Genomic DNA, 12,298 nt, shown 5'->3' on the forward strand with positions numbered 1-12,298 from the left:
CAGGGGCGGAGTGGGTGGATGACTGCTCTCACTCTCAAATCCCTTGCAGACAGTGCTGGACTCGGGGACAGCGGCAGTGGGACAGGTGGAAGGTGTGTGTGGCCACATGGCGGCTATGACGGCGGGACACAAGCGGCAGCAGCGGAACCTAGTTACGACCCTGAATAGGACCCACATTTCAGAAGCCCCCCTTCCTCCTCGGGTGGATGTAATGTAAATACCAGCAAGGATTAATCATTACAATAACAGCCATGGGGAAGGGGAATTTACTAGACGTTTTTGATCCCGGGAAGGTACTGGAAACACTGTGTACCAGCCTGTGGAAACGTGCAAAGACTAAATATACCATTTGGGCTGCTGATAAGGAGAGTCAGTCAAGCAGTGTCAGTCTGAAGGGAGGAAGGGAGCAGTACCTAAAGGTGTGTATACATGGTGCAATATGCATTTAACTTTCCTTATGATTTTGACTATATATACAAAATTGTAAGGAAAGTTAGTGCATATCGCACCGTGTGTACACAGCTTGTGATGCCAATGCGTTGTCCCGTGAGATTGGCATTGCAAGGAAAATAGACTGCGCAGGCTGCCCAACATTGACTATATTGGCGGGCTGGGCTCTGGCCCCGTCGAATAATCAGGGTCAGGCAAATAGCGCATTGCGCCATGTGTACACGGTTTAAGATAGAGATACGGTAGCGCTGTTAATCATGACTGGTGGCATTAGTGCTGTGTCCGGCAGCTGCAGTGGATGGAGACAAAATATGTCTGGAGAGCCAGCATATCGGACGAAGAGAAGAGAAAAGACTGCTGGAGAAGTTGCACCCTGTCATTAGTGAGGGATAATTAATAGGAGGATTAACCTGTCAGTCAGATATGGGCAGTTGCAGCAGACACAGAACAGCCTTGGGCAGGGGAAGGGGGGGGATGGATTACTGAGTGGGATAGACCATAGTGGGATAGACCATAGTTTGGGCTGATATATCCAAGGAAAAGGAGGTACTGAGGGTGATGCACAGCATCTCAGAGAACTGACTGGGGAGGAAGCCGATTGTGAAGTACAGAGTTTAGAGTGGAGTGGAACATCTGGATAAGGTAATAAAACAGCGCTTCAATCTCTTTCATGGACACATAATGCAGCCTGTAATTAATATAAAGCTTTCAGATAATTAACCCAATATTAATAGTAATTAAAAATAGTAATTAATATACAGCTTTCAGATAATTAACCCAATATAAGGGAAGTCCTTAACTAAAAGGAAATTAAATCCTTTCAGACTGTTATAGAACCTAGTGATAAAAGCCTCAGCACACCACTGTGAGGAATGCATCACTAAACACTAATAACTGTATAATAAAACTACAGACAGTAACTGTTTATGCTGATTTACACTGACAAATTGTTTTATAAATATATAAAAAGAATTCTACTGCATGCAAAGAGGGTAAGATACAAATATTTTACTTTAAATGAATAGTGTCAATAGATTGGGGGAGAACAAAGTAACTATGACAGCTATTATACAGGGTTTGGTATGATATACCGCCGCCCGGGATGCCGAACGTCAGTATCCTGACATCGGCATCCTGAGCAGTAGAATAGCAGCAGGGAGGAAAGCGCAAAGAAGCCCCGTGCAGGTTCGCTTTGCCTGCCACGCTGCGGGCGTGACACACAAGTTCTATTCACCCTCTGTGGATGTTGTGAACAGCCATAGAGGAGGAATCACCTATCTCACAGGTATCCCGGTGGCGGTATGGTGGCTGCTACACCCGCCACAGGTTCTATTCTCCCTCTATGGGTGTCGTGGACACTCATAGAGGAGGAATCATCTACCTCGCCGGTGGTATGGTGGCCCTGTCGGGATCCCGGCGGCGGTATTGTGACAGCCGGGATCCTGGTGAGCGGTATGCTAGCTGCATACCATTATTGGGTAACACCTTAGAACTATTAATGAAGGATTCAATTCAACAATGGAGGAAATCTCTTAGGTTCAAATAACATTTATTACACTGCTCAACAAAAAAAAAATTTTGTTAAGTGCCTGGAATGTTAGTATTGATTTTATTGGTTATTGGTTATATTGGATGTGCTAATTGCAAATACAAAAACAGTTTTTCTCTATCAGCTATACTTTTTGAGCATAAAAGTTCATTACTTACACAGCCACTTGGACCGTTTCCCAGAAAATTTTGGTGATATGAGTGAAGAGCAAGGCAAAAGATTTCACCAGGACATTAAAACAATGGAAGATCGCTACCAAGGAAGATGGGGTATACATATGATTGCAGATTACAGCTGGAACTTACAAATAGACTGTCCAAACACAGGGGCAGATGTATTAACCTGGAGAGGGCATAAGGAAGTGATAAACCAGTGATTTGTGCAAGGTGATAAAGGCAGCAGCCAATCAGATTTTAACTGTTAATTTACATATTGGAGCTGATTGGCTGGTGCCTTTATCACCTTGCACATATCACTGGTTTATCACTTCCTTATGCCTTTTCCAGGTTAATACATCTGCCCCAGAGGGCCTAATTCAGACCTAATTGCTGCTGTGCGTTTTCGCACAGCAGCCGATCAGGTCTGAATTGCGCATGCGCCAGTGCCGCAGTGCACCGGCGCAAGCCAGGCAGCCCATGGCCATCTCAGCCCAACGATCGCATCTTCCTGATTGACAGGCAGAGGCAGTCACTGGGCGGGAGAGGGTGGGCTGGCAGTGTTGGGACGCCGTTTTAGGGGCACGGTCCAAGCAACGCAGGCCTGCCTGGGCCGTGTGGGGGTGGGCCGCGATGGCTGCATGATGTCACATGCAGCTGCTGCAACCCGGACAGCGACGGGTAGCTCCCTGCCAGCATGCAGGAGCTGCGCTGGTAGGGAGCTACTCTTCAGGTACAGTACAAAAGCATCACCGTCGTGCGATGCTTTTGTACCTGTGCGCGGCTACGATCAGGTCAGAATTAGGTCCAAAGTCCATTCAAGTATGTCCCACAAAAGAAGCTTCTAAACTAATTTTCTTTTCATTTATAGTTTAATTTTATTATTTTGATGAAAGAGTGTTATTTGAGTCACTATAGTGTCACTGTAATGTTAGCGTGATTTAAGAATGTCACTAAAATATTCTCGAAAATATTTTTAGACTATGTTTTTTAACGTTTTGTGTTTTCTTTTGTGAATCATAGGCCTAATATTAAATAGGGTAACACAAATCAGACAATATTTATAACTAAAAAAATTTGAGTTAATAGGCGAAAATGAATGTTATATTTGAAATCATCACACCAAATATACATAAAATCAGCTAAGAAATCCTCAACACCAAAACACGTGTTGGGCTGTGTTATACATAGAGAATCCTTCTTTTTATATCTATCTACCTTTAGGAGTCTGGGAAACTGTTTTCTTTCTTGGGCTGCGGTTAAAGGGTAGACTCTGTTGCTGACCCATTTCTATTTATTCTATAAACTGTAATATAAATTAACAACGTAGGACCTCAGGGGGTATTCAGGTTTGTTAGCAAACTAAAAAGTTAGCAATTCGGCAAAACCATGTGTACTGCAGGTGGGGCAGATGTAACATGTGCAGAGAGAGTTAGATTTGGGTGGGTTATATTGTTTCTGTGCAGGGTAAATACTGGCTGCATAATTTCTACACTGCAATTTAGATTTCAGTTTGAAAACACCCCACCCAAATCTAATGCTCTCTGCACATGTTACATCTGCCCTACCTGCAGTGCAACATGGTTTTGCCCAATTGCTAACTTTTTTGCTTTGCTAACAAACCTGAATAAGGCCCTCAGCTTGAATTGCTATTGAGACAGAAATTGTGATTTTCTCAGTCGTGCTTCTGTTAAAAATCGCATGTGAAGAGCTGCCCAGAAAGGTAAAAGACGCCCACCGATGCAATCACAAATTGCGATGAATACGCAGAAATCGAGTACCATCAACAATTGCGGTTGACCCAGGGCTACTCAGAATAATGAGAATGCAGTTGTACCTGCGCCATGTTTGTAGTTGCAATCCATTGCAACTGACGTCAGATACACACATGAAAACGGCCATGATCCACCTGCGTTTTTCCAACCTCTCCCCACAAAATGCCATGTTAACACCCACGAACGATCACTATCTGCCAATCAAATTGCAATCGCATTTCACTAAACTGCAATCACAATTTAGACTTTGTGCATGCACAATGCGTTTGCAGTGCATGTGCAGACTGCCGGTAATTACCCGATTTGCGATTTTGCAATTTTGTAACTGAAGCTGAATGACTCCCTTAGTCCCCAGTTATATAGTAGTTACAGTACTATATAACTCGGGCGTCATTACATCCAGCCCATGGAATCAGATTTGTGAATATAATTATGTTAGCTGAAGGGGTGTATTTAATGTTTTAATATAAATATATATCAAACACTAAAGTATCAGATTGTTTTCAGGTAACACTGGGAATGTGTAATATGTAATGAAAATGTTTATTCCCACAATAAGAAATAATAGTTGTGGCTGTCATTTATTTTTATATTTTCTTTATAATATCACATAGACAGCTGTTTGAGGTCAGAAATCTGTGCTGAAAATCTGTACACAGGGATTGATTCAGGTTGGATTGCTAAAAGCGATTCAAGCGCAAAAAGTACGATGAGAATGCTGGCACATGCGCAGGACCTGTCCCATGCATGTGCCCGCATTTTCTGCAAGCGCCCACAGAAAATGCGAATGCCTCTTCCTGTCAATCAGGCAGAGGCGTTCTGCCGTTCGCAGGGCGAGGGAGCGGCAACGATCCATTTCCTAAGCAGAGATGGAGCGTTGCGGGGGGGAGGGGGGGAATGGGGGCGGCGTCATGAAAATGGGGTGTGTGGCTTGGGCGTGATCGTGGTGGCTGCGTGACGTCACTCGCAGCCTCCGCGATCAGAAAGATGGCTGCGTGCCTCCTGCGGGCCCAAGCGGGAAGCAACCCTAATTTTTGTGATCAAGCCGAAATCGTAGTGCGATCGCAATTTCTGCTTCGATCGGCATGTTGGGCGGCATTGCCCTGTGATGGTTGGTCCCCAGCATGCAATCACAATAATTGCAAATTCTAGTAATTAGCAGAATTTGCAATCCTTACTGAATTGGGCCTATAGATCTTAAATTCAAAGAAGGGTTCTTAAATCAAATAGTCACAACTATTTCTTATGGTAATATATATTATATTTATTACACACTTCATATATTACCTGAATACAATCTGATTGTTAGGGGTGTGAGTGTTATAAAGTTGATATATTTTTATTAAAACTTATATGCACACACCACAAAAAGGGTAAAAAGAAAAAAAAAGTTTAAACATCCCTTGTGAGGCGGCAGCTGTATTTCTTCAAGTATACCTCAAATTCTAAAGTTAAGTGACAATGGGGGTCATTCCGAGTTGATGGCTCGCTAGCTGTTTATATAAGCCATACGAGCACATAGTCACCGCCCACAGGGGAGTGTATATTTATTGTGCAAGGGTGCGATCACTTTTGCAGCCGAGAGTTGCAAACACAATTTGTGCAGTTTCTGAGTAGCTCAGAACTTACTCAGCCACTGCGATGACTTCTGCCTGTTCAGTCCCGGAATTGACGGCAGACACCCGCCCTGCAAATGCCTGGACATGCCTGCGTTTCTACAACCACTTCCGGAAAACGTCAGTTTTCACCCAGAAACTCCTCCTTCCTGTCAATCTCCTTGAGAACGCCCGTGCGAACGGATTTGTCGTAGAATCCATCGCTGGGCGCCGATCCACTTTGCACTCGTACGACGCGCCTGAGCATTGTGGCACATATGCATACGCAGTTCTGATCTGATCGCTGCGCTGCAAAAATCTGCAGCGTGCGCTCAGGTCGGAATGACCCCTAATATTCAGATAGTAGTAAAGAGTGTCTTCAGTGTGATAAGTATCTGTTAGTGTAACTATTACATGCGTACCAGATGGTGAATATTCCATAATTATCTATATTCTTTTTATCTTCCTTGGTCTCTTGTATCCAACCAGAATACTCAGATGCAATGTAGGCCATAAATTCAGAAAATGTACTGTATACAGTGTAATAGTGATGTGTCTGTTCAATGCTCTCATTCTCATAGAGGGCCGATGCTACCCACTCAGCAAAGTGATGTAAAGCAGGGAGGTGCCGGGAGAGACATTGGGGGTCATGTTTTGTTGCAGCGCTGAGATCAGGTCAGAACTGCGCATGCATATGCTCCGCAATGCGCAGGCGTGTCGTCCCCCAGCGACGGGGATCTCTGGACAGTGACCAAATGAACGAAGAAAGAGATCGCACCGGCGATCGCAAGAAGATTGACAGGAAGAGGTCGTTTGTGGGCAGGGGCGGATTGGGAACAAAAAGCCCACCTTCCTTGTGGAATGGGCTTTTACTGATTTAGGATGCGGCAGTCCAACCGCAGAATGCGCCAGCTGAATTGTGCTACAAATCCAGCGAGCAATAGTCTGCTCAGAAGCAGGAGCACCCAGTTTGTTGGGTGCATACAGGATAAATAGCGAGTCAGTTTTCCTGACTCTAGCCGTCCTGGAAACATAAATTTTCAAGGCCCTGACTACATCCAGTAACTTGGAATCCTCCAAGTCCCTAGTAGCCGCAGGCACCACAATAGGTTGGTTCAAGTGAAAAGCTGATACCACCTTAGGGAGAAACTGAGGACGAGTCCTCAATTCCGCCCTATCCATATGGAAAATCAGATAAGGGCTTTTACATGACAAAGCTGCCAATTCTGACACACGCCTGGCTGAAGCCAAGGCCAATAACATGACCACTTTCCACGTGAGATATTTTAGATCCACGGTTTTAAGTGGCTCAAACCAATGTGATTTTAAGAAACTCAACACCACGTTGAGATCCCAAGGTGCCACTGGAGGCACAAACGGGGGCTGAATATGCAGCACTCCTTTCACAAACGTCTGAACTTCAGGTAGTGAAGCTAGTTCTTTCTGGAAGAAAATCGACAGAGCCGAGATCTGTACCTTAATGGAGCCTAATTTCAGGCCCATAGTCACTCCTGCTTGTAGGAAATGCAGAAATCGACCTAGTTGAAATTCCTCTGTTGGGGCCTTTTTGGCCTCACACCAAGCAACATATTTCCGCCATATGCGGTGATAATGCTTTGCAGTTACATCTTTCCTGGCTTTAATCAGCGTAGGAATTACTTCCTCCGGAATGCCCTTTTCCTTCAGGATCCGGCGTTCAACCGCCATGCCGTCAAACGCAGCCGCGGTAAGTCTTTGAACAGACAGGGCCCCTGGTGCAGCAGGTCCTGTCTGAGCGGCAGAGGCCATGGGTCCTCTGAGATCATCTCTTGAAGTTCCAGGTACCACGCTCGTCTTGGCCAATCCGGAACCACGAGTATTGTTCTTACTCCTCGTTTTCTTATTATTCTCAGTACCCTTGGTATGAGAGGCAGAGGAGGGAACACATAAACTGACTGGTACACCCACGGTGTCACTAGAGCGTCCACAGCTATCGCCTGAGGGTCCCTTGACCTGGCGCAATATCTTTCTAGTTTTTTGTTTAGGCGGGACGCCATCATGTCCACCTGTGGCCGTTCCCATCGATTTACAATCAGCGTGAAGACTTCTGGATGAAGTCCCCACTCTCCCGGGTGGAGGTCGTGCCTGCTGAGAAAATCTGCTTCCCAGTTGTCCACTCCCGGAATGAACACTGCTGACAGTGCTAGTACGTGATTTTCCGCCCATCGGAGAATCCTTGTGGCTTCTGCCATTGCCATCCTGCTTCTTGTGCCGCCCTGTCGATTTACATGGGCGACTGCCGTGATGTTGTCTGACTGGATCAGTACCGGCTGGTGTAGAAGCAGGGATTTTGCCTGACTTAGGGCATTGTAAATGGCCCTTAGTTCCAGAATATTTATGTGTAGGGAAGTCTCCTGACTCGACCATAGTCCTTGGAAGTTTCTTCCCTGTGTGACTGCCCCCCAGCCTCGAAGGCTGGCATCCGTGGTCACCAGGACCCAGTCCTGTATGCCGAATCTGCGGCCCTCTAGAAGATGAGCACTCTGCAGCCACCACAGCAGAGACACCCTGGTTCTTGGAGACAGGGTTATTAGGCGATGCATCTGAAGATGCGATCCGGACCATTGGTCCAACAGGTCCCACTGAAAGATTCTGGCATGGAACCTGCCGAAAGGAATTGCTTCGTAAGAAGCCACCATCTTTCCCAGGACCCGCGTGCAGTGATGCACCGATACCTGTTTTGGTTTCAGGAGGTCTCTGACTAGAGATGACAGCTCCTTGGCTTTCTCCTCCGGGAGAAACACTTTTTTCTGGACTGTATCCAGAATCATACCCAGGAACAGCAGACGTGTCGTCGGAACCAGCTGTGATTTTGGAATATTCAGAATCCAACCGTGCTGGTGTAGCACCTCCTGAGATAGTGCTACTCCCACCAATAACTGCTCCTTGGACCTTGCCTTTATTAGGAGATCATCCAAGTACGGGATAATTAAAACTCCCTTTCTTCGAAGGAGTATCATCATTTCCGCCATTACCTTGGTAAACACCCTCGGTGCCGTGGAGAGTCCAAGCGGCAGCGTCTGGAATTGGTAATGGCAATCCTGTACCACAAATCTGAGGTACTCCTGGTGAGGATAGTAAATGGGGACATACAGGTAAGCATCCTTGATGTCCAGGGATACCATGTAATCCCCCTCGTCCAGGCTTGCAATAACCGCCCTGAGCGATTCCATCTTGAACTTGAATTTTTTTATGTATGTGTTCAAGGATTTCAAATTTAAAATGGGTCTCACCGAACCGTCCGGTTTCGGTACCACAAACAGTGTGGAATAGTAACCCCGTCCTTGTTGAAGTAGGGGCACCTTGATTATCACCTGCTGGGAATACAGCTTGTGAATTGCCGCTAGCACAGCCTCCCTGTCTGAAGGAGTAATCGGCAAGGCAGATTTTAGGAACCGGTGGGGTGGAGACGCCTCGAATTCCAGTTTGTACCCTTGAGATACTATTTGCAGGATCCAGGGATCCACCTGTGAGCGAGCCCACTGATCGTACCTGGCTCCGCCTGTGGAGCCCCACCGTCATGCGGCGGACTTGGAAGAAGCGGGGGAGGACTTTTGCTCCAGGGAACCTGCTGTTTGTTGCAGCCTTTTTCCCCTACCTCTGCCTCTGGACAGAAAAGACCCGCCTTTTCCACGCCTGTTTTTCTGAGTCCGAAAGGACTGTACCTGATAAAACGGCGCCTTTTTAGGCTGTGAGGGAACATGGGGTAAAAATGCTGACTTCCCAGCAGTTGCTGTGGAAACTAGGTCCGAGAGACCATCCCCAAATAACTCCTCACCCTTATAAGGCAAAACTTCCATGTGCCTTTTTGAATCTGCATCCCCTGTCCACTGGCGAGTCTATAAGCCTCTCCTAGAGCAGAAATGGACAATGCACTTATTTTAGATGCCAGCCGGCAGATCTCCCTCTGTGCATCTCTCATGTATAAGACTGAGTCTTTTATATGCTCTATGGTTAGCAGAATAGTGTCCCTGTCTAGGGTGTCAATATTTTCTGACAGGGAATCTGACCACGCAGCGGCAGCACTGCACATCCATGCTGACGCAATAGCTGGTCTTAGTATAATGCCTGAGTGTGTATATACAGACTTCAGGATCGCCTCCTGCTTTCTATCAGCAGGTTCCTTGAGGGTGGCCGTATCCGGAGACGGTAGTGCCACCTTTTTAGACAAACGTGTGAGCGCTTTATCCACCCTAGGGGGTGTCTCCCAACGTGACCTATCCTCTGGCGGGAAAGGGAACGCCATTAGTAACTTCTTAGAGATTACCAATCTTTTATCAGGGAAAGCCCACGCTTCTTCACACACTTCATTTAATTCTTCTGATGGGGGAAAAACTACGGTTAGTTTTTTCTCCCCAAACATAATACCCTTTTTAGTGGTACCTGGGTTTATATCAGAAATTTGTAACACCTCTTTCATTGCTTCAATCATGCATCGAATGGCCTTAGTGGACATTAGACTAGACTCATCATCGTCGACACTGGTGTCAGTATCCGTGTCGACATCCGCATCTGCCATCTGAGGTAGCGGGCGTCTTAGAGCCCCCGATGGCCTTTGAGACGCCTGGACAGGCACGTGCTGAGAAGCCGGCTGTCCCGCATTTGGCATGTCGTCAAATTTTTTGTGTAAGGAGTCGACACGTGCACGCAATTCCTTCCATAAGTCCATCCACTCAGGTGTCTGCCCCGCAGGGGGTGACATCCCTTCTATAGGCATCTGCTCCGCCTCCACATCATTATCCACATCAAACATGTCGACACAGCCGTACCGACACACCGCACACACACAGGGAATGCTCTAACAGAGGACAGGACCCACAAAAGCCCTTTGGGGAGACAGAGTGAGAGTATGCCAGCACACACCAGAGCGCTATATAATGCAGGGACTAACTGAATTATGTCTCCTATAGCTGCTGTTATATATACTGCGCCTAAATTTAGTGCCCCCCCCTCTCTTTTTTACCCTTTTCTGTAGTGTAGACTGCAGGGGAGAGCCAGGGAGCTTCCTTCCAGCGGAGCTGTGAGGGAGAAATGGCGCCAGTGTGCTGAAGGAGATAGCTCCGCCCCTTTTCCGCGGACTATTCTCCCGCTTTTTTATGGATTCTGGCAGGGGTAATTATCACATATATAGCCTCTGGGGCTATATATTGTGGTATTTTTGCCAGCCAAGGTGTTTTTTAATTGCTGCTCAGGGCGCCCCCCCCCCCCAGCGCCCTGCACCCTCAGTGACCGGAGTGTGAAGTGTGTATGAGGAGCAATGGCGCACAGCTGCAGTGTCTTCTGCCGCCGATTTTCCGGACCTCTTCTTGCTTCTGGCTCTGTAAGGGGGACGGCGGCGCGGCTCCGGGACCGAACACCAAGGCCAGTTCCATGCGGTCGATCCCTCTGGAGCTAATGGTGTCCAGTAGCCTAAGAAGCCCAAGCTAGCTGCAAGCAGGTAGGTTCGCTTCTTCTCCCCTTAGTCCCTCGCTGCAGTGAGCCTGTTGCCAGCAGGTCTCACTGTAAAATAAAAAAACCTAATTATATACTTTCTTTTTAGAAGCTCAGGAGAGCCCCTAGTGTGCATCCAACCTCGGCCGGGCACAAAATCTAACTGAGGCTTGGAGGAGGGTCATAGTGGGAGGAGCCAGTGCACACCAGGTGACCTAAAAGCTTTCTTTAGTTGTGCCCAGTCTCCTGCGGAGCCGCTATTCCCCATGGTCCTTTCGGAGTTCCCAGCATCCACTAGGACGTCAGAGAAATTTGTACTAGTGGCCCCACATGGGCAGCACCAGTGTAAGGTCTAGCCATGGGCCATGGCATGGCAGCAGCACCCTCCCCCCAAGACTTTCCAGATAGTGGGCATGTCCAGCATCAAGGGGGAAGTTAAAAGGAAATAAAATTAAATATTATGAGCACATTATATGATACACCTTTAGAATTTAGGAAACTATATAGTTCTTTAGAAAGATATATTTTCTTGCTTATTACACCAACCGCGTATCCCAATCACTATTCACTCAATCTTATATGTCAGCCAAGCAGGCAGACAGAGCATACACTAGATCATCTGCAATCACAGGCTAAGTGGCAAAAAAAATTTCATATAAGCAAATTATTTTGCATCTTATTCATTATGTCTATAAATAGGACCACATGTCCTCAATCAAAACAGGCATCCGCAGGTGCGTCGGCCCACCGGGGATCTTCCCTGTAAGGCCTATGGCCAATCCGCCTCTGTTTGTGGGTGTCACCTAACCTTTTCCAGGGAGTGTCCTGAAAAACGCAGACGTGTCCAGCCATTGGAAGGGAGAGTTCCTGAAGTCAGCTCCGGACCGGATGATTGCACTGGAAGAGTAAGTCCTGAGCTGTGCAGAGACTGCACAAACTTTTGTTTGTGCAGCTCTCTGCACATCAGATCGCACCTCTGCACAGCGATTTCCCCCTCTCCCTGTAAGCAGCGACTACCTGATCGCAGAGAAGCAAAAAATGCACTCTAGCAATCAGGTCTGAATTAGGCCAATTGAGCTTAATTCAAAGTTGATCGCAACAGCAAATTTGTTAGCAGTTGGGCAAAACCATGGTGGTCATTCCGAATTGTTCGCTCGGTAAATTTCTTCGCATCGCAGCGATTTTCCGCTTAGTGCGCATGCGCAATGTCCGCAGTGCGACTGCGCCAAGTAAATTTGCTATGCAGTTAGGTATTTTACTCATGGCATTATGAGATTTTTTCTTCGTTCTGGTGATCGTAATGTG

General features: G+C 46.9%; 1 protein-coding gene across 3 annotated transcripts in view; it reads left to right on the forward strand.

Moving 5' to 3' along the window:
- The first annotated feature begins 987 nt into the window (after positions 1 to 987).
- The window catches only part of LOC135054977 (glycine N-acyltransferase-like), a 58,935-nt gene continuing 47,624 nt past the window's right edge, over positions 988 to 12,298 (forward strand). For all 3 annotated transcript variants that reach the window (XM_063958499.1, XM_063958500.1, XM_063958501.1), the window contains exon 1: positions 988 to 1,092. The gene's annotated coding sequence lies outside the window, so the exon portion shown is untranslated. The remainder of the gene's footprint in view (positions 1,093 to 12,298) is intronic.

The sequence above is a fragment of the Pseudophryne corroboree genome, chromosome 3, assembly GCF_028390025.1.
Source record: "Pseudophryne corroboree isolate aPseCor3 chromosome 3, aPseCor3.hap2, whole genome shotgun sequence".
In the NCBI taxonomy this organism is placed as follows: Eukaryota; Metazoa; Chordata; class Amphibia; order Anura; family Myobatrachidae; genus Pseudophryne; species Pseudophryne corroboree.